Here is a 22,420-nt window from a genome sequence, read left to right as displayed (position 1 = left end):
ACCATCGCAGTTATCTTTTGTGTTCATTTGAACTTATTCCACCCCAGTACAAAGTTATGGTCTGTACTCTGAGTCCCCGACTCCCCATATGATGAAAGATTTCCTCTCCCCGCCTCCACTCTGTACTGACCTGAATGCACCAGTCAAACCATCGACTTCAGGCTTTGTGCAAGTGGAAACTAAATCCCATAACCATGTTCTCTCGTGGCTTTCCTCCCAGTGCTCCGGTGACCTCCCATGTTCCAATGTCCTACAATTAGAGTTAGTGAGTTGTGGGCATGTTTGTTGGCACTGGAAGCATGGTGATCCTTGTGGTCTGCCCAACACAGTTCTCACTGATTTGAATTAATGCCAACGATGCATTTCATTCACTGTAAGTTTCGACATACATGTAACAAGTAAAGCTTATTGTTACCTTAAAAATTCCCAGGTGTGTATGATACAACCTCCACACATTATCATACTATCATAAAAGATAACAGTTTAATTATTTAATTAGTTATTATTTATTGAGTAAGAGTGCAGAATAGGCCCTTCTGGCCCTTTGATCTGCACTGCCTAGCAATCCGCCAAATTAACCCTAGCCTAATCACAGGATAATTTACAATGACCGATTAATCTACCAACTGGCAGGTCTTCGGATTTCGAGAGGAAACTGGAGCCCCTGGAAGAAACCCTTGTAGTCACATAGAGAATGTACAAATCATTACAGGCAGTGATAGGAATTGAACCCAGGTTGCCTGTGCTGTAAAGCGTTGTGCTAACCACTACACTACCATTAAAAATCTTTGACTCCAGGATGGAAGATTTTTAAATAGCGTGATCTTTTATGCATTAACCAAGAGAAATTCATCCAAAACCATGATGTTAAGTGACCTGGAGATGGCAGGAAGTTCACAAGGTTGATCCCAGAAATGAAGAGATTAATGCATAAGGGGTGTTTTATGTCTCTGGGCCTTGGTGATACTCATGAAGTTCAGAAGGGTGAGAGGGGAATCTCATTAGTACCACACACACAATGAAAGTCTCGAACACAGAGGATATGGAGAGGATATTTCTACTAGTAGGGAAGTCTAAGATTCAAGTGCATAGCCTCAAAATATGGGGAGATTTCTGTACGACTGACGGCAGTGAAGTTGTGGAATTCTTTGCCACAGAGAGCTGTGGAGACTGTCATTAGGACTATTTAAGACAGAGATCGATAAGTTCTTGATTGGTTAAGGTTAAGGGTTATGGGGAGAAGGCAGGAGATGGAAGTTGAGAGACAGAAAAACAATCAGCCATGATTGAAAGGTAGAGCCTCATTCTACTCCTTTATCATATGCAGTTGACTATCCTGCATGTGGACAGAATGCTGCCAGATCTGATGCTCCATATACTTGATAAAGGTTGCAGAACATGTATAGTCAATGCATAACATGTAATTGATGTGACTTATGCAAAAAACTGCTGTACACGGTAATAACCTTGAGCACTGAAGCTGGCCTTAGCTCACAGACAGGGATCTGGTCTGGCTGCAGTGTCTCCAGTGAGCCCTTAATCTTCCTTTAGTTTCATGACCTGTTACAGAAGACCATTCAGCCCATCAACTTCACGCCAGTTGCCACAAGGGCTATTTCTCATTCTCTTCTCTCTACATTAAACCTCTGGTTTAATCTCTTTCACACTCCTTTTTAGAAATTTAAAAATTCTTTTTGCTACTAAACTACACCAGTGACCAACTAATCCATCTACATGCTGCTGGGATGTGGGAGGAAGCTGTAGCACCCGGGGTAAAAGCCATTCGGTCAAAGGGAGAGCGTGCAAGTTCTACACAGACAGCATCCAAGGTCAGGATCAAACCCAGGTCTCTGGAGCTGCAAGGCAGCCACTCAAACCACAGTGCCATGTATGACCTCAGGTGATCGGCTCCACCCAGAATACAAGGATCTCTCCCTACTCCCCTCATCAACCTGCTTCCTGACTTTCAGTCTGTACAAGGTCAAACTAACTTCTTCCCAAGCCTTTCAGCCCATTCACCCTCCCACCTCCTCCACAGCCATCTCAGCACTGAGGGGAATCGCAACACTGGGCTTGGAGCAGAGAAAACTGAGGGGAAGACAAAATGACATGGGGTTAGGTTGGATAAACAGTGCAAAATCCATCCCCCATGGCAAAGGGATCTAAAACAGAGGGCACAGGTTAACAGCAAGGACTGTAAGTTAAGAGGAGATTGGAGGAAGAATATTTTCTCCCTGTCGGGGGTGGCTGGAATCTGAATTGTGCTACCTGAAGACATGATGGAGGCAGGAGATTCTCTCAGCATTTAATAAGTACCTAGCTGAGCACTTGAATTACAAAGGTGTAAAAATTTACAGACCAAGTGCCTGATCCTCTGATGCTCTGTCTACACATCTTGCTGCCATGATAAAGAAGGCAATTTAATCAAAGACCTTTTCTACCCCAGATATTCTCTATTCTCTCCCCTCCCATCGGGCAGAAGATACAAAAGCCTGAAAACATGTACCATTAATCACAAGGACAGCTCTAACCCACTTATAAGACTCTTAAATGGCCCCCTAGCACAAAAAGATGGACTCGTGATTTCATAGTTTACCTCATCATGGTCCTTGCACCTTCTTATCTGCCTGCACTTCACTGACTGTAGCTCTTATGCTCTATTCTGCACTCTGTCCTTGATTTCCCTTGTATAACCTCAATGTACTGTTGTAACAAAATGATCTGTATGGATGGCACGCATAACAAAGTTTTCCACTATACCTCGGTGCATGGACAATATTAATAAACCAATAAAGCTCTATGCCACCTTCGATAACAAGTGTCTGGCATCTGGTCAGAGGAGAGCTGATGGATCTCTCTTGGGAGAAACAACTTCTCTATGATCTATGAATAAAGGGCTACAAGGTGAAACGGGATAACCTGAAATGCAGTTCCTGAGGCAGAGGTTATCACAACATTTAAGGCCTCACCATCCAGGACATGCGCTCTCCTCGCTGCTGCCATCAGTAATGTGGTATAGGAGCCTTAGGACTCACACCACCAGGTCTGGAACAATTATTACCTCTCAGTCATCAGGCTCTTGAACCAAAGGGGATAACTTCACTTGCCCCATCATTGAAATGTCCCCACAACCTATGGACTCACTTTCAAGGACTCTTCATCTCATGTTCTCAATTTTTATTGCTTATTTCTTTCTTTTTTATTTGCACAGTTTGTTAACATTTGCACACTGGTTGAATGTCCAAGTTGGTACAGTCTTCCATTGATTCTGTTATGGGTATCAATCCATGGACTAATTGCGTATGCCTGCAAGAAAATGAATCTCAGGGTTGTACGTAGTGACATACATGAACTTTGATAACAAATTTACTTTGAAGAATTTAAGGAGATATTTGGATCACCAAGCCAGTGAGGGGTATGGTGGGTGGGATGGGTAACTGATAGTTGTCAGGAACATGGTGGACTGAAGGGCCTGTATGACTCTGATCTTCGGACAATCCTCTCCCTTACAACTAAATTCAAATCCACCACACTTCCAACTCTGAAGTCCTGCAAGCTCTCTGCAACCACAATCCATGTCCATGACAGGAAAGTCAAGGGGAGGGAAAGGAATAAAGTGATGGCCTTATAACCACGGCATACCAAACTTTAGGGTCACATATGTGGTAAAACACCAAAAACATCATCTCCCCTCCATGGACTCTGTCTACACTTCTCACTGCCTTAGTAAAGCAGCCAACATAATCAAAGACCCCACCTGCTCTGGACATTTTTCTCCCCTCTTCCACTGGCAGAAGGTACAAAACCCTGAAAGCAGGTACTGACAAGCTCAAGGACAGCTCCTAAGCCATGAAGTTATAAAGCCGTAAAACAAAGGACATTGGAGCAGAATGAAGTCATTCAGCTCAGTGAGTCTGCTCCCCCATTCTACCGTGGCTGATTTATCTCCCTCTCAACCCCATTCTCTTGCCTTCTCCCTATAACCCTTACTAATCAAGAACCTATAGTAAGACTATTGAATGGTTCCCCCGTATGATAAGATGGACCCTTGTCCTCACAATCTAAATCCTTATGATCTTGCACCTTATAGTTTAGCTGCACTGCACTTTCTCTGTTATACTTTATTCTGCATTGTTATTGTACCGTGGAGCACCTTCTAACCAGTTGCATCACCATCTGGTATGAAGGGGCCATGATCGGAATAAAGATGCAGAGAGTTGGAAACACCATCATGGGCACTAGCCTCTTCATCACCAAGGATAACTTCACAGTGCAAAGCCTCAAAAATGCAGCATCTACCATTCAGGGTTCCCATGCCCTCCTTTCAGTACTACCACCCGAGAGGAGATACCAGAACCTGAAGACACATGTTTTAGGATCAGCTGCTCCCCCTCTGCCATCAGGTTTCTGAAGGACAATGAACCCATGAACACTCCCTCGGTATTTTCCCCTCATTTTTGGACTCCTACTTATTTTATTTTTTCATGTATATTTATTATAATTTATAGTTTTTAGTATTATTTAATGCAATGTACTGCTGCCGCAAACCAACAACAGATTTCACGACATATTCCAGTGATATTAAACCTGATTCTGTTTGTAGTTTATAGTCTATTTTACCTATTGCACTGTATTGCTGCCACAAAGCATCATATGTCAGTGATAATATATCTGACACTGATTTTGTTTTACCTTGTTCTACCTCAATAGACTGTGTAACGATCTGATCTGTATAAACAGAATGCAAGGCAGGCTTTTCAATGTATCTCAGTACATGTGAAAATAATAAGCCAATTCCAACCTAGTCTTCACACCAGTCCCCCGAAGACCCTCCACCTGTGCAACTTTACCGAACTCTCCCTGAAGGCTGCACCCCTGTTCCTCTTGTACAATGAAGACGAACTCTTGATGTCCCAACCTGCCTTGCACCTTATTGTCTGCCTGAACTGCAATTTCTCTGTATCGGTGACATATATGCTGCATTCTGTTATTGATTTCCCTTTGCACCAACTCCATGCACCTTTGTGTGGAATGATCTGTATGAAAGGCATGCAAAACAAAAGATTTACATTGTACCTCATGTATGATGTGACAATGACCAACCAATGAACAGGAGGTAGATCCTTCCAGGAAATATCTTGCTAAGTAAGACACACAAAACGTATTCTGGGCTTTCTGATATAGCGTGATCCCACGGTAGAGACCATCACACCATGATGAAATGATGCAATAGAACTCCATAAATTGAAGACACTCAAAGAATCAAGGGTGTTCATAGCTGGGAGGCATAGATCAAGGAATGCCTGCATCCTTCTTAAAGTGGGTCACACCTCTGCCTCTCTGACACCCACTCCATATCCTGCTGTTAACCAACCCCCTCAATTCTTTAACAACTCCCAGTAATCTACCACCCCCTTGTTTATCAGAACCTATCTATCGCTGCCTGAAAAAACAATTCAAAGGTTCTCACTTACAGCCCCCAGGAAGAAATATTTGTCTCATCTCAGCATCAAAGGGGTGGTCGTTTCTTTCTGTTTCGAAAGTAAAGACCCCTGGTTCTAGTTTCTACCATGAGGAGAAACATCCTCCCCACATCTAAAACAGAAACATGTATTTCAGTCAAGGCCATAAGACAAAGGAGCTGAATTAGGCCACTTAGCCCATAGTGTCTGCCCTGCTCTCAATCTTAGCTGATTTAGTTTTCCTCTCAACTCTATTCTCCTGCCTTCTGCCTGTAACCTTTGATCCCAGCACCAATCAAGAACCCATAAATCTCCACTTTAAATACACCCCAATGCTTGGCCTCCACAGTCTTCTGTGGCAATGAATTCCACAGATTTAAAGTTCAAAGTAAAATTTATTATCAGAGTACATACATGTCACCACATATAGCCTTGAGATTCCTTTCCTGCAGACTTAGCAAATCTATAGAACAGTAATTGTAAACATCAGGAACTGTAAGCAAACTGTGTAAATGCAGATATAAATAAATAACAAGCATGAAATTACAATATAACTAAGTCCTTAAATGGAGACACAAGAGACTGCAGACTCTGGAATCTGGAGCAACACACAAGATTCTGGAAGAAGTCTCTGAAGTGCTTCCAATGTTCACGGTACTCCAGATGTAATCTCAACACTGCCCATTTAACTGAAGCATTGCATCTGATACACCAATTCAAATGCAAAAAACAGCAGAGAGGATGGACCAAATACATCACTGACACATCCCTGCCCACCATTGGAAGTATCTACAGGAGGGACTGCATCAAGAAGGCAGCATCTATCAGCAAAAATCACTTCTGGGCCATTCCACCTTATTGTACAGGAGGTAAAGAGGTCTGTAGTCCCATGCCACCAGGTTCAAGAAGTTACTTCCCTTCATTCTTTTGATTCCTGAACCACTGCACAACCCTCATCACCACATCAATATGGCAACACAATAACAACTATACACTATAATGGACTTTCTTTTCTGTGTACTTTCTAATACAAATAGGAGGAGGAGAAGATGGCAGCGCGCGCGGCCACTTCGGTGGTGATGTCTGTTATTTATCAAGTAGGGGATTGTGCACAATTCTGATTTGATGGAGACAGACGTGAGAGTACGGAGGAACATCTGGAGAAACTTCTGAAATGCCCGCTTCGCTGCCGCTGTTACTGTGTGGTCCGGAATCTCCAGAAGAGAAGGCCCCGAATCCTCGGCTTTGCTTGTTTCGGCGGCCGGGCAAGGTCGAAAGCACTCGGCAGAGGATGGCGCTCAGGAGGCTGTATCGGAGGGGCTGGTCGGAGGCTCGAAATTTTCAGACAGACGGACTCAGTGTCAGCTGTGGTAGGGTGCTTCCAATGCATCGGCAGTTGTCGGTGCCTGGAGGTTTACGGCAGCGGGTTTCTCCCTTTGCCACCTGCTATCGGGGACTTGGGAGTCGATCGACTCAGGACTTTGAGACTTTTTTTTACCTTGCCCATGGTCTGTTCTTTATCAAATTATGGTATTGTTTTGCACTGCTGTAACTATATGTTATAATTATGTGGTTCTGTCAGTGTTAGTCTTTGGTTTGTCTTGTTTTTCTTAAGGAAGTAGCCCAAGAAATAGTGGATGCATTAGTGATAATTTTTCAAAACTCTTTAGATTCTGGATTAGTTCCTGAGGATTGGAGGGTGGCTAATGTAACCTCGCTTTTTAAAAAAGGAGGGAGAGAGAAACCGGGGAATTATAGACCGGTTAGCCTGACATCGGTGGTGGGGAAAATGCTAGAGTCAGTTATCAAAGATGTGATAACAGCACATTTGGAAAGTGGTGAAATCATCGGACAAAGTCAGCATGGATTTGGAAAGGAAAATCGTGTCTGATGAATCTATTTTCTATGTTTCTATGAATCTTATAGAATTTTTTAGGATGTAACTAGTAGAGTGGATAGGGGAGAACCAGTGGATGTGGTATATTTGGATTTTCAAAAGGCTTTTGACAAGGTCCCACACAGGAGATTAGTGTGCAAACTTAAAGCACACAGTATTGGGGGTATGGTATTGATGTGGATAGAGAATTGGTTGGCAGACAGGAAGCAAAGAGTGGGAATAAACGGGACCTTTTCAGAATGGCAGGCAGTGACTAGTGGGGTACCGCAAGGCTCAGTGCTGGGACCACAGTTGTTTACGATATTTATTAATGATTTAGATGAGGGAATTAAATGCAGCATCTCCAAGGTTGCGGATGACATGAAGCTGGGCGGCAGTGTTAGCTGTGAGGAGGATACTAAGAGAAAATGCAGGGTGACTTGGATAGGTTAGGTGAGTGGGCAAATTCATGGCAGTTGCAATTTAATGTGGATAAATGTGAGGTTATCCACTTTGGTGGCAAGAACAGGAAAACAGATTATTATCTGATGGTGGCCGATTAGGAAAAGGGGAGGTGCAACGAGACCTGGATGTCATTGTACACCAGTCATTGAAAGTGGGCATGCAGGTTCAGCAGGCGGTGAAAAAGGCGAATGGTATGTTGGCATTCATAGCAAGAGGATTCGAGTACAGGAGCACGGAGGTTCTACTGCAGTTGTACAAGGCCTTGGTGAGACCACATCTGGAGTATTGTGTGCAGTTCTTGCCATGGAGGGAGTACAAAGAAGGTTCACCAGATTGATTCCTGGGATGGCAGGACTTTCATATGAAGAAAGACTGGATCGACTAGGCTTATACCCGCTGGAATTTAGAAGATTGAGGGGGGATCTTATTGAAACATATAAAATTCTAAAGGGATTGGACACGCTAGATGCAGGAAGATTGTTCCCGATGTTGGGGAAGTCCAGAACGAGAGGTTACAGTTTAAGGATAAAGGGGAAGCCCTTTAGGACTGAGATGAGGAAAAACTTCTTCACACAGAGAGTGGTGAATCTGTGGAATTCTCTGCCACAGGAAACAGTTGAGTCCAGTTCATTTGCTATATTTAAGAGGGAGTTAGATATGGCCCTTGGGGTTAAAGGGATCAGGGGGTATGAAGAGAAAGCAGGTACAGGGTTCTGAGTTGGATGATCAGCCACGACCATACTGAATGATGGTGCAGGCTTGAAGGGCCGAATGGCCTACTCCTGCACCTATTTTCTATGTTTCTGTGATATCACTCTGGAGGAACATTTTATTATTTCTTAATGCATGCATGCATTTCTAAATGACAATAAACGAGGACTGAGTGTTCTCATATTCTAAAAAAATAGCATTTTTAAAATAAAATGTGAATGCTGCTTATATGATGCTATGTCCTGTGATGCTGCAAGCAAGTTTTTCAGTGTACTCTACCTGTGTACTTGAAATTGAACTTTGATTTTAAGTATAACTACTTTGCTTTACCTTGTAATTGGAAATGACATTCCTAGTTACTTGCTCTACTGTACACTGGCGCTCTGTGAATTAGACAAAGGGACAAGGCGGGCAGTCTCCCACCTTTTCAATATTTCCAGCCAAAGATGTCTAGTTTACATTTGCTCATTTTATACTCTTCTTTCCAAGACTTTGCCTGCTCACTGGACCTTTCCATATCACTGCCCCCCCCCACCACCCCGCAGATTCTCTTCACAGTTTGCTCTCTGAGCTCAATGTCAAAGGTGTGGGGATTGCTGCAGGAGGTCTGAAACATGGGAGGGGGGGGAAATGTGGGAGTGCTACCAAGACATGGAGAACCCCACCTAGGAGTAGCCTAGCAGCCCTGGAAAGAATTCAGGTCATTGGTATTGGGGTTGACTGGGAGATGGTCACCTACTGGTGGCCTTCAGATTCTTCACCACACCAGGGGCCACTTTTGACAGATCAATGTCCCCCTACCTTTGCCAATGGGCTGCCAGTCACTTCCATACAAAGCAATGCAGAAGTAGGCCATTCAGTCCAGTGAGTTCATGCTAGCCCTGTATTACACCATACCTGGTGACCTTCAGTAGTGTAAATAACATTGCTTATGGGTCAAACTCTAGCTTTTAGGGGACATTGCATAACACCATAAGACAGTAGAATTGGCCCAATGAATCTCCTCTGTCATTCCATCATGGCCAATTTATTATTTCTCTCAACCCTATTCTCCTGCCTTCTCCATGTAACCTTTGACACCCTGCCTAGTCAAGAACCTATCAACCTCTGCTTTAAATATACCCAATGACTTGACCTACACAGTCTTCAGTGGCAATGAATTCTACAGATTCACTACTATTTGGCTAAAGAAGTTTCACACCTCTGTTCTAAAGAGATGTCCTAGTATTCAGAGGCTGTGCCCTCTGATCCTAGAGTCCCCATTACAGGAAACATCCTCTCAATCTCCACTCTAAACAGACATTTCAATATTCAATAGGTTTCCTCCTTCATTCTTCAAATTCCTTCCTTCCTTGCAGTTTTAGTAAAGTTTAAAAAAAACAGAAAGTTCCACTGTTTAAAATACGTTAACTGGCAAAAGCAGTTTATTGAAAAGTTGTGAAGGGTCTTACAAATTAGATCTTCAGAGCATTAACAATTGCAAAGCCTGCATGACCTCGGCATCGCGCTACACCAATGTGTTGTACTTGTGATGTGGCAGGATGTTACTTCTTACTCCCCCATGACCTGGTGTATCCACCCGCTTCTCAGGAGCTGCTTGCAACTTTGAACCTCAATGAGGTCCTGAAGGAGGGTTGTGACCTGAACCATCCACTCTTTATTCATTTCCATAGATGCTGCCTGACTTGCTGAGTTTCTCCAGCATTGTGTGTGTGTGTTGCTCTGGAGAAATGAGTTCATCCCTCATCACAGCTCCTGGAGAAGTTAGTTAATTAAATCATTGGGATTTTTAAGAAATCTCTTACCAGCAGAGATGGGAAAGTACTTCTCTGATTGCTGTAAACCCACCTGGTTTACTAAATAATCTGGTTCACGGAAAGCAGCCCATGCTCCTTGGACACACTGGCCCAATAGGTCACTGGCTTCTGGAGCAGAACAGAGCAAGGGGAAGGCAAGAGGTCCCAGCCTGCTTGCTGGAGACTTGAGCGGCAATGCCACACTTCCAGAGGGCTCACTGAGCTCCCTTTGGTTTCCCTGGCAAACACCCGAAGTTAAATTGTAGAGAGTGAATAATCAGGCCTATCTCCCATGTCTCTCTCGATATCTCTGCATTGTACGAGTCAGAATCAGAATCAGGTTTATAATCACCGACACGTCGTGAACATTGCTGTTTTGTGGCAGCAGTACAGTGAATATCATAAAAGAATTATTATAAGAGAATAAATAAATAGTGCAAAGAGCAATGAAATACTGAGATAGTGTTCATAGGATCACGATCCAAAGAGCTTTGAAGGCTGAGGGGAAGAAGCTGTTCCTAAAACATTGAGTATGTGTCTTGGAGCTTCCGTATCACCTCCTGGATGATAACAGTCCTTAATGATGGATGCCGACTGCTTCAGGCTTCGCCTTTCGCAGAAGTACTCAACGGTGGGGAGGCTCGTGCCTGTGATGGAGCTGGTTGCATTTTCAAACCTCTGCATATGCACTGGCGCCTCCACATCAAATGGTGACTGAACCAGTCAGAATGTTCTCCAGGATACATCTGCAGAAATTTGCTGGAGCCTTTGATGTTGGGCTGTCTCAGTCAGTGTCATACAGCATAGAAACGGGCCCTTCAGCCTACCGGTTTTAGTAGGACAACTAAGATTCCCATTTTCGCTAGCCCCAATTGTCCGGGTTTGGACCATATCTTTTATGACCTTTACTCTTCACGTAGCGGATCCAGTACCTTTGAACATCTTTCCTTAATGCAGAAACCAGAATAATAACAGAGCTCCCTCCACTCACCTCCCCACAACATGCATCAACTGTGAACATTAAGTCAACGTGTTAAACCACACACACACAGTGTCAGAGGTTGGAATTGAACCCCTATATCTGGGGAAGCAGCGGGTTGCCAACCCGCGTGCCTTTGATGTCCCGGCCTCCACGCAGGTCTCTCCGGCTCTCGCGGTAAAAACGAAGCCTGTCAGCGTTGCTGCAGCCAGCTGAATGTCTCGCAAGCACTGCATCGCTGTGCTAATGAGACTATCCTTCCGAAAGCGTGCTGTAAGTGGTCTAACAAGCTCTGCTCATTTACAAGTGACGCATTCCACCACACGGGAACACGGCACCTCACGCTGAAGAACGCTCGCCGTATAGCTAAAACACTGAGAGAGAGAAAAAGAGAGTGCGCACCAATACAGTGGCTCGATCCATCCAACCATTCAAAATAAGCAAATAAAGCAACTGCTTCATAGCGTTGGACTGAGTTTTCCCTGAACACTTCAGTCGTCAGCAGTACAGTTATTAATAACAGTGCATTCGCTCACGATTTATTCTGTACATGCATCAGTACGATGACGAAATTAGCCGCACGGAAGAAAAAGTGTGGGTGAACGGCCACGAGTGGGCTTACCTGTAGGAGGCAAGGTTACAGGAATGGCGGGCAAGGTCACTCAAGCGTGTGTAATTGTTGAGGGTGCTTGCGAGAAGAAAAAAAATGGAGGCAGAGCAAGCGAGCTGGTCGGAAGAACAAAACTGGCGCTTGTTAGAAATGGCTGGCGTAGCTGAAAGCAGAGACGAGAAAGGCATTGCCAAATAAAAGTGCAGGTGGGAGAGGAAGTGTGCAAATGCGTACAAATCAATGAGATTTGGCATGACACCAAATATCTACAGGTGTACAATGGAGAGCATGCCAACTGGTTGCATCGCTGCCTGGCATGGAGTCACCAACGCACAGGATGGGAAAACAAAGCTGCAGAGTGCTGTAGACTCAACCAACACCAACATGGGCACGAGCCCAAGCCTCCCCACCATCAAGACAGCTTCAACAGGAGATGCTCAAGAAGGTGGCACCGATCTTTAAGGACCCCTAACCGTCTGGGACACGTCCTCTTCTCATTACTTCCATAAGGGAGGAGGTACAGGGGAATTAAGACACACACTCAACATAGCCTCTTCTCCTCCTTCATCAGATTCCGAATGAACACTACCTCACTATTTTACTCTTTTTTGCAATACTTTAGAAATATTTCTGATTGCAATCTACTGCAGCCTCCAAAAACAAAACAAATTCAACTACCAATGTCAGTAATAATAGACATGATTCTGATTATGAGTGTGCAAGAGACTCCATGCAAAATAATAGACAAGAATGTGTGTGCAAAACTGTGAAATGTAAATGAAAAAATATGTCAATGCACATAATTGATAGCCATCAGTTGTACATGTTCAATGTACAAACAAATGATTAAGTCTCCAATACCTGATTGATTAACCCAGTTTATTGAAAGAAGCAAGAGATGAGATTGCTGGTGCCTTGACCAAGATCTTGATCTCCTCTCCAGACAGATGTGAGGTCCCAGAAGACTGGTGGGTAACTAGCGTTGCTTCATTATTTAAAGAACGGCAAAATGGATGTTCGTGGAAATGATAGTCCAATGAGTTTTTATGCCAGTAGTAGGAAAGTTACTGGGGAGGATTCTTAGGGATAGCATTTATGAGAAATTGGAAAAACCATGGCCTAATTAGGACAGTCAGCATGGCTTTGTGTGGAGCAAGTCATGTCCTACTAACGTGAGCAAGTGACAAAGATGAGTGGAGAAGTGGTTGTTGTCCCTGTGGAGTTTAGTAAGGCATTTGACAATGGGTGGTTCATACAGAAGATAAAGACACATGGGATCTATGGTGAATAGACCGATTTGATTCAGAAATCAAGTTACCCATAGAAGACAGAGGGTAGTAGTCGATGGGACTTATTCTGGCAGGTGGTCTGTGACTAGTGGTGTTCTGCAAGGGTCTGTACTTGGATATATATAACCTGGATAAAACTGTAGCTGGGCGAATTAGTAAGTTTGCAGACGATACAGAGATTGGTGGTTTTGTGGATAGCACAGAACACTGGCAAAGCATGCAGTGTGATATAGATCAATTGCAGATAGAGAGAAGTGGCAGATGGAGCTTAACCTGGCCAAGTGAAGTGTTGCACTTTGGACGATCATATGTAAAGGGAAAATACACTGTTAATGGCAAGAACCTTAACAGTGTTGATGTACAGAGGGATCTTAGGGTCCAAGTCCATGGCTTCCTGTAAGTGGTTCACAGGTAGTAAAGAAAACATATAGCAGGGTTTTTTTTATTGGTAAGGGAAGTGAGTTCAAGAGTTGGGAAGTTATGTTGCTGTTTTATAAAACTCTTGTTAGACTACAGTTGGAGTATTGCATTCACTTCTGGTTGTGCCATTACAGATATGACATGGACACCATGGAAAGGGGGCAGAAGAGATTTACCAGGATCCTACCAGGATTGGAGAGTAGATGCTACAAAGAAGAGGTTGGACAGTCTTGGGTCATTTTACTCAGTGAGGCTGAGGCTGAGGGAAATCTGATAGTGGTTATAAGATTATGAAGCATAGAGTGAGTAGGCAGTCTGAAATATTTTCCCCAGAGATGAAATGTCAATTACTAGAGAGCAAGTATTCAATGTGAGGGGGAGTAAATTCAAAAGAGATCTGTGGGGCAATTTTGTTTTACACGGAGAGAGTGTGTAGAATGCACTGCCTGGGATGGTGGTGGAAGCAGATAAGATAAAGTCATTCAGGATGTCCTTAGATAGGCAGATGGATGTGCAAGAAAGGATTTAGATACTTTGTAGGCCAAAGGGATTAGATTAGTTGGGCATTTGATAACTGATTTAATTAGTGTAGCACAAATTTGTGGGTCAAAGGGTGTATCCGTCTGTTGTACTGTAATATTGCAAAAGTTTGAACAGTTATGAATTGAGCAACACCCAGAACGTTAAAGGAACTCAGCAGTTGAAGCAGCATTATGGATGGAAATAAACAGTTGATGTTTAGGTCGAGACCTTTCATCAGGACTGGAAAGGATTTCCCTCTATAGATGCTGAGTTCCTGCAGCATTTTGTGTGTTGTTCTGGAGTTCCAGCATCTGCAGAATCTCTTCTGTTACTGTCGTACCTACAATCATCTCACTTAAGTTAGCAGAAATGGCGGGGGAGGGGGGTTGTGGTTAAGTAGATAATTCAAGACCTTTGGATCAAACCTTAACATAACAGATAAGGATGCAAATTTAATGTTAAAATGTTAATGTTAAGGAAAGACTGAAATACAGGTTGGAATCAGTAGTCTGAAGAGGAAAATAGGGGAAAGATAAAATCAAAATACATACTCACATGGACAGAACATCTGAAAATCTTCAGTTTGTATAATAAGTTCCACCTGTTCTATGAAATGTAAGAAGTAGGATTTCTGTATAAAGATTCACTGAAAGATCAGAGTCAAACATGAGATAGAGTCCTTGAAAGTGAATCCATAAGCTGCAGAATCAGTTTGATGATGGGGTGAGTGAATTTGAATGAATTTATCCCCTCTGGTTCAAGAGGTGGAATTACATCTGGTGGTGAAGGATGGAATTACTTCTTCAGAAAGAGGTGACATAGGGTCAGAGAATGTTGAATCTTTGTGGGTGGAGTTAGGAAAAGGCAAGGGTAAAAAAAATCATTGTGGGAATCATATATAGGCCTCCAAATAGTATCCAAGATGTGGGGCTGAGAATACAAAGGGAGCTGTAAAAAGCATGTAATAAGGGCAATGAAGCAATTGTAATGGGGGACTTCAGAATGCAAGGGGATTGGGAAAATTGGTTTGATGTTGGAATGCAAGAGAGGAAATTTGTTGAATGCCCATGAAATGGCTTTTAAGAGCAGCTTGTGCTTCAACCTACTCGGTGAAAGGCTATCTTAGATTGGGTGTTGTGTAATAACCCAGATCTTATTAGGCAGCTTAACATAAAGGAACACTGAGGAGGCAGTGATCCTAATATGATTGAATTCATACTGCAATTTGAGAGGGAGAAGCATAACTCACATGTATCAGTATCACAATGGAATAGAGGCAATTACAGAGACATGAGAGAGGAGCTTGCCCAGGTGGATTGGAGGGGGATACTGGTGGGGATGATGGCAAAGCAGAGATAGCTGACTTTTCTAGGAATAGTTCGCAAAGCACAGGATAGATATATCCCACAGAAGAAATTCTCAGGTGGCAGGAGTAGGCAACCATGGCTGACAAGGGAGGTTAAGTACTGCATAAAAGCCAAGGAAAGGGCATATACTGTAAGGTAGCAGAAGTGAGTGGGAAGTTGGATGACTGGGATGCTTTTAAAATCTAACAAAAGGCAACTAAAAAAGCTATAAGCAGGGAAAAGATTAAATATGAGGGCAGACTGACCAATAATATAAAGCAGGATCCCAGAAGTTTTTTCAGTTATATAAAGAGTAAAAGGGAGGTGAGAGTTGATATTGGACCATTAGGAAATGATGCTGGTGAGGTAGTAATAGGAGACAAAGAAACTGTAAGTTAACTGAATGGGTACTTTGCATTGTCTTCACTGTGGAAGATGCTAGCAGTGTGCCAGAGGTCCATGAGTGTCAGGGAGCAGGAGTGAGTGCCATTGCTACTACTAATGAAAAAATGCTAGGCAAATTCATAGGTGGATAAGTCACCTGGACCAGATGGACTACATTCCAGAGTCCTGAGAGAGGTTGCTGAAGAGATAATAGATGCATTGGTCATGATCTTTCAAGTATCACTTGATTCTGGCATGGGCCTGAAGGACTGGAAAATTGCAAATGTCACTCCACTCTTTAAGAACGGAGGAAGGCAAAAGAAAGGAAATTATTGGCCAGTTAACCTAACCTCAGTGGTTGGAAAAGTGTTGGAGTCCATGATTAAGGATGAGATTTTGGGGTAGTTGGAGACTAATAATAAAATAAGTCAAAATCAGCGTGGTTTCTGTAGAGAGAAATCTTGCCTGACGAATCTGTTAGAGTTCTTCGAGGATGTAACAAGCAGGGTGAACAAAAGAGAGGCAGTGGATGTCATTTACTTGGATTTTCAGAAGGCATTTGATAAAGTGTTACATACGAAGCTGCTTAACAAAATAAAATCCTGTGGCGTTCCAGGAAAGATACTGGCGTGGATACTGGAATGGATGACAGGCAGGAGGCAGTGAGTGGGAATACAAGGGACCTTTTCTGGATGGCTGCCAGTGACTAGTGGTGTTCCTCAGGGTCAGTATTGGGACCGTTACTTTTCACATTGTTTGTCAATGTTTGGATAATAGAACTGACGGCTTTGTGGCAAAGTTTGTGGATGATACGGAAATAGGTGGACGGGTAGGTAGTGCTGAGGAAGCAATGTGATTGCAGCAGGACATAGACCAATTGGAAGAATGGGAAAAAAGTGGCAGATGGAATACAGTGTTGGGAAATGTATGATAATGCATTTTGGTAAAAGAAACAATAATTCAGGCTATTTTCTAAATGGGGGAAGTTTCAAACATCAGGTGAGTCTGTTGTAAAGAAGGCAAATGTAATGTTGGCATTTATTTCAAGTGGAATAGAATGTAAAAGTAAGGAGATAATGCCAATGCTTTATATGGCACTGGTCAGGCTGTGTTTGGCATATTGTCAACAGTTTTGGGGCCCCTTATCTCATTGGAGTGGGTCCAGAGGAAGTTCAGGAGGATGATTCCAGGAATTAAGGGGTTTACAAATGAAGAAGGTTTGGCGCTTTGAGCCTGTACTCACTGAAACTTAGAAGAATGCCGGCGGGGTGGGGGGGGGGGAAGGAATCTCATTTTCATCTCAGTCCTAAATGACCTTCTGTTTATTCTGAACCATGTGGAGAGGATGTTTCCTGTGGTGGGGTTATCCAGAACTAAAGGGCATAGCCTCAAAACTGAGGGGTGATCTTTTAGAACAGAGATAAGGAGGAATTTTTTTAGCCAGTGAGTAGTGAATATGTGGAATGCTCTGCCACAGACTGTGGTGGAGGCCATGTCTGTGCATATATTTAAGGTGGAAGCTGATTGTTTCCTGATCGGTCAGGGCATCAAAGCATATAGCGAGAAGGCAGGTGCATGGGATTGAGTGGGATCTGGGATCGGCCATGATGGAATGGTGGAGCAGACTCAATGGGCCGAATGGCCTAATTCTACTCCTATGTCTTATGGACTTAAGGACCTTTGGTGGTCCTGCTGCAGATGCACATGAAGTGTTGCCTGTCAATTCTGCACCAGACTTCTACTGACACAAGGTTGGCATTAGGCACAGCTTTGTCACCAACCAGCACATCATTGGAAGGGCAGCAACAGCAGATATTCGAAAACTGCTGCAATATCCGTAGAGGGCCATTCACTCCTCATGGACAGTCAACCCAGGTGCACCTCAAGGATGTGTGCTTAACCCACTGGTCTACTCTCTCTACACTTACGATTGTGCAGCTAAGCACAGCTCGTGCCACCTCTGATGACACTGCTGTTGTTGGTGATGATGTCTCTGATGGTTGTGAGGAAGCACACAGGAGTGAGATAGATCAGCTGGTTGACTGGTGTTGCAACAACCTCATGCTCAACATCAGCAAGCCTAAGGAATTGGTTGCGGACTTCCAGCAAGGGAAGTCAGGAGCAAACAAACCAGTCCTTGACTCAGCCAGCTGGATGACAGGCACAACACTCCCCACCATTGAAGGACATCTTCAAAAAGCAGTCCTCAAGTCTGTATCCATCACTTAGGACATTCACCATCCGGCTCAGGGAGGAGGTACCCACTCTTAACAATTCAGGAACAACTTCTTCCCCTCTGTCGTCAGATTTCTGAACAGTCCATGAACATCAACTCATTTTTCTTCTCCTTTCCATATTTAGTTTTTAATTTACTGCAATTTTATATTTTTGCACTGTACTGCTACCAGAGAACATTTTATGTCATATAACAGAGAAAATAAGCCCGGTTCTGATTGCACTTGCACCATATTACTTTACCCAACCAAACACTTGATGAGATTCAAGAGTCTACATCATGCCACATTACCCAAATCACCTTTGATCAGCTGTAACTTGCTCCCAGGCAAACCCCTTGAACCCCTTGCTTAGATCCTAGCCTGTGACCCATTCCCTGGATCTGTTGTTCAATATCAGCTGATTAAATATCAGCCTATAACTCCCAGGTATCCATTATTGTATATCAAGCCTACGAGTCCTCAATATTCCAGCCGGTGACCCACTCCCAGGTATCTATAAATTTTTGTGTACAATGATCAGAACTACAGTTAAATTTTGTACGTAATTCACCACAATGTTTGTATCTCTATATATAAATTACAAATTCTTTCACTTGTTTCCAATCTTTAAGTCACAGAATGTTATACCTATAGAGTAAATAGTGTCCTTTCTTTTACTAAATTTAGTTTGAGAAGTTACGCTGTATATTTTATGTGAAAGCATCCTATCGCTAATGCAAATCATAATACTTTCGTGAACCGTCCAAATCAAACAGATTACAGTATGCAAAAATATCCAGAATCCAGATATTAAAAGCAAATATCTTAATACAGATTGCGTTATCATGAGTAAGCCTTGCACTATTTGAGATTATTGGTATAGGAAAGTATGACATCATCACCTTTGGACTACTTAGATATCAGCGTATTTAAGCAGTGACATTTACAGATCCGTATACACAGAACAATAGGGTGTAGTAAGCAATCACAGAAACATTCAGAGAGGATTGTTGAGCACTTTCTTTCCTAACCAGGATAAGAAGTGGGGAAAGTGTTCAGCCTTTCCATACCCTGGTCTAGAGCACCATGCAAGTGCTGGGTACAAGTACTTCGAAGTAGTGAACCTTAGTTTCACCTAGGTATATGTCATTCACCTTGCTATTCATGGCTGTAAGCATAAAATTACTCAAACCCTTTGGCTCATTTCCAGCCACGGGAGCTCTTCAGGGAGCCTGTGGTTGGACATTGAGAAATGGCAAGATAAAATTTAGTTGAATCCCCTGAAATATGAAGGCAAGAGGGAAACATCACAAAATGTGGGGGCAAGGTTTTATCACTTGGCTCCTCATGTCTGTACTAACATTCAACAAGGAATTTTGTGCTTTCCTTCACAGTCAACAGATGTCCAGGAATCTCTTTTTGCACTACTTGTTTAATATGTAATATACACAGTTAAATGTTGTACTTAATTTACCATAGTATTCATAGCTGTATATATTAATTATGAATTCTTTGACTAGTTTCCAATCTCAAAGTCACAGTATATTATACTTTTATCAATGGTGCATATAAGAAAATATAGATACATATACACACAATATTAAACCTGATTCTGATTCAGAAATCTATTGATCCTTGTTTTGAATGAACCTAGTCGCTAAGCCTCCAGGACAGAAAGATTCTCTGAAGGTCCATCAAACTTGGAGTGAAGACCTTCCTTCTCAACTCAGTCCTAAGTGACCTTCCCTTATTCTGAACCACCACAGTCCTGGATTCCCTCAATAAGCTCCAATGGATTTTGGAAAGACACTGACAGAGCATAACCAGAAACACTGGAAAATGAAAAGGGGAGAAAATGCCTCTACACAAAGGCAGGGGGAACAACAGGCTTCCTATTAATAATATTAACACTAAATGTTCAGTTAATAAATTTAAATCGGAGAACATTAATATGTTGCTACCATAGCTATAAAACCAAGGAGATTAAATGGAGTACAAGGATAGAACAACTGAGAATTCATTCGATGGTGAGGTAGATTTAAGGGGCTAAATGGCCTCTGCTGTTATTCTGTTTCGAGCACCTGAACCCCTCAAAAAATTCTCACCTTGAGCTCATTCCTAGAAATCTACAAATGAACAACATTTTGGGAAATGTCGACTATCAATTCCTCTACTGTTCTCTGTTCCCTGACCTACTGAATTCCTTCAGCAGTTTGTGTGAATTGGATACACCTTTCATCTTCAATCAATGCATTACCAATAAATCAGCAGTACTCTTTAATAAAATCTCCTGTATGTAGGTACTGATCAAAGACAGTTCTTTCTCGTACATAATGAGCTTCTGGTGAGGGTTGGGGAGGGGAGGAGGGGTTGAATAATTTCTGACTCTAATTCTTTCATACATAATCATTATTAGAGTTATAATTGACTGTAATCCTCAATTAAATATTAAATGGATTGCCAGTTTTAACTCCTAATTTAAGCTATCTAATGCACGAGTTTCATGCTTACAATTCACCAGTAGAAAAGTCTGTGGCACATATAATCACCTTTTGAGTTCAGCATTCCTGTTGATCTATTACCTATACACATGTGCAATCATTCCACAATTTGTAGACTTGATCCAGTTATGTATAAATATCTAAATAAAATTAGATCCCAGTCTGTAACGTGTGTGTGTTTGGGTATCTGTAATCCCATATATAAACCACGTGATCTTAAAAGTTTTGTAGAGTTATACGGCACAGAAACAGACCCTTCAGCACAACTGTGTCATGCCAACCAAGATGCCCGTCTACAGTAAGCTAGCTCTATTTGACTGAATTTACACAGAAAACCGACAGAGCAATAGTACTGCGCTGAACATGTACTTACTTTAGAAATTACCTAGGGTTACCCATAGGCCTCTATTTTTCTAGGCTCCATGTACCTATCCAGGAATCTCTTAAAAGACCCCATCGTATCTACCTCCACCACCGTCGCTGGCAACCTGTTCCATGCACCCATCACTCTGCGTAAAAAACCTACCCCTGACATCTCCTCTATACCTACTTCCAAGCACCTTAAAACTGTGCCCTCTCATGTTAGCCATTTCAGCCCTGGGAAAAAGCCTCTGACTATCCACACGATCAATGTCTGTCATCATCCTATACACCTTTTAGCCTGAATCCCTTTAAAGCTTTCCAATTCATGTATCTGTCCAAACGTCTTTAAAATGTTCAACTTGCATCATACACTGTAGTTGCACCACTTCCTCTGTGAGCTCATCCCATATACCTACCACCGTCCGTGCGAAGAACTTGGGGTAGATCTTTAGGGTAGCAGTTAGTGTAAGGCTTTACAGCACCAGCGACCTGGGTTCATTTCATACCGCTGTCCTGGAAGGAGTTTCTACGTTTGTTTCTCCCCGTGACGGTGTGGGTTTCCTCCAGGTACTCTGGTTTTCTCCCACAGTCCAAAGGCGAACAAGTTAGTAGGTTAATTGGTCACTGGGAGGCACGGGCTCACTGGGCTGGAAGGTCCTGCTACTGTGTTGTATCTCAAAGAGAAAGAACACAAAACTTGCTTCTCAGGTCCCCTTTAAGCCTTTCCCTTCTCACCCTAAACCTATGCCCTCTAGGTTTAGACTTTCCTACCTTGGGGAGAAGATTGTGGCCATCCACCTTATCTATACCCCTCATGATTTTATTAACATCTATCTGGTCATTCCACAGCCTCTTTCACTCCAGGGAAAAGTCTATCCAGTCCATCCAGTCTCTCCTTCTAAGTCAAGTCCTTCAGTTCCAGCAACATCCTTGTGAATCTCCTCGGCACCGTCTCCAGCTTAATGACATCCTTCCTGTACTGCGGCAAACAGTACTGAATACAATACTCTAGTCGGGGCCAAACCAACGATCCGAGTAGTTGTAACATGACAATCCAACTCTTATACTTAGTGCCTCGATGAGCTGTGAGTTCAGACAAACCTCAGAACACAGGAAACTGGGAGCAGAAGCAGGCCACTCAACCCTTCAGACCTATCCTAGCATTCAATATCATTATGCTGATACACCCTAGGCCTCAACTCCTCCTCTATAGCAGACCACCCCCCCACCCCCCGCCAGATTCATCAATCCCATGATCTTTTAACAAAGTACCTGCATCCACATTAAATCCTTCTTATGAACAGCCTTCTGGAGCAGAGAATTTCAGAGGAGTCACTGAACCTTAGAGAGAAGGGATTTCCATATCTCATGGTTTTCACTGACTTGCTCTTTTTATTTTATAGCAGCGTTCATTCAATTGTGACTCCCCCTCTGGTAGAAACATCTCAGCATTTACCGTACAAGCCCTGATGAAGAATGT

The 22,420-nt window shown here is 42.9% G+C and overlaps 1 protein-coding gene across 12 annotated transcripts in view; it reads right to left on the bottom strand.

Moving 5' to 3' along the window:
* LOC134346695 (ras/Rap GTPase-activating protein SynGAP-like) overlaps nucleotides 1–22,420 on the bottom strand; it is a 663,780-nt gene that overhangs the window by 637,878 nt on the left and 3,482 nt on the right. The window contains exon 1 of one of the 12 annotated variants that reach the window (XM_063048231.1): nucleotides 131–159. The exons of the other annotated variants lie outside the window; for them this stretch is intronic. The gene's annotated coding sequence lies outside the window, so the exon portion shown is untranslated. Of the gene's footprint in view, nucleotides 1–130; nucleotides 160–22,420 lie in introns of those variants that run through there. 12 annotated transcript variants of the gene reach the window in all.

Source organism: Mobula hypostoma, chromosome 5 (assembly GCF_963921235.1).
Source record: "Mobula hypostoma chromosome 5, sMobHyp1.1, whole genome shotgun sequence".
Classification (NCBI taxonomy): Eukaryota; Metazoa; Chordata; class Chondrichthyes; order Myliobatiformes; family Myliobatidae; genus Mobula; species Mobula hypostoma.
The sequence above is the reverse complement of the archived record's forward strand: the minus strand, read 5'-3'. Positions and strand labels throughout refer to the sequence as shown.